Source organism: Schistocerca nitens, chromosome 5, assembly GCF_023898315.1.
Source record: "Schistocerca nitens isolate TAMUIC-IGC-003100 chromosome 5, iqSchNite1.1, whole genome shotgun sequence".
NCBI classification, from domain to species: Eukaryota; Metazoa; Arthropoda; class Insecta; order Orthoptera; family Acrididae; genus Schistocerca; species Schistocerca nitens.
The window spans coordinates 643,947,586-643,948,418 of NC_064618.1; the positions used below are offsets into that span (position 1 = coordinate 643,947,586).

The 833-nt window shown below is 50.1% G+C and overlaps 1 pseudogene; it reads left to right on the plus strand.

The window, feature by feature from the left end:
* The first annotated feature begins 462 nt into the window (after positions 1 to 462).
* On the plus strand, positions 463 to 579 carry LOC126261414 (5S ribosomal RNA; annotated as a pseudogene).
* The last annotated feature ends 254 nt before the right edge of the window (positions 580 to 833 follow it).

The window sequence follows — 833 nt, forward strand, 5'->3', positions numbered from 1 at the left end:
TGGCTCTGAGCACTGAGGGGCTTAACTTCTGAGGTCAGTCCCCTAGAACTTTGAACTACTGAAATCTAACTAACCTAAGGACATCACACACATCCACGCCCGAGGCAGGACTCGAACCTGCGACCGTAGCGGTCGCGCGGTTCCAGACTGTAGCGCCTAGAACCGCTCGGCCCCCTCGGCCGACTATATACTTGCTTATGTTGATCTTGAAGCAAGGAAAACATTGCTCACGAATATATGTAGTGCCAAATACAGAGAATATATTTCCAGAAAACTTTTTCTTGCATGGAAATTATTCAGCAAACAAACGTTTGTAAAAGTCAAGAAATGTCAAAGCATTAAACGGCGTGATTTGACTGCATGTCAGCAAGTTCATGCTGCAGCTTCTCCGCTACTGTGCCAACATCAGCAGTGATGGGATGAGAGAACAAATTGAATTTAGTCTCAGTTTTCTTACAGTAGGGCAACGGCCTTGCCACAGTGGATACACCGGTTCCCGTCAGATCACCGAAGTTAAGCGCTGTCGGGCGTGGCCGGCACTTGGATGGGTGATCATGCAGCCGCCATGCGCTGTTGCCATTTTTCGGGGTGCACTCAGCCTCGTGATGCCAACTGAGGAGCTACTCGACCGAATAATAGCGGCTCCGGTCAAAGAAAACCATCATAACGACCGGGAGAGCGGTGTGCTGACCACACGCCCCTCCTATCCGCATCCTCATCTGAGGATGACACGGAGGTCGGATGGTCCCGATGGGCCATTTGTGGCCTGAAGACGGAGTGCTTTCTTACAGTCCTCAAATCATTTAGTCACCTACTCGTTCAAACACTGAAAC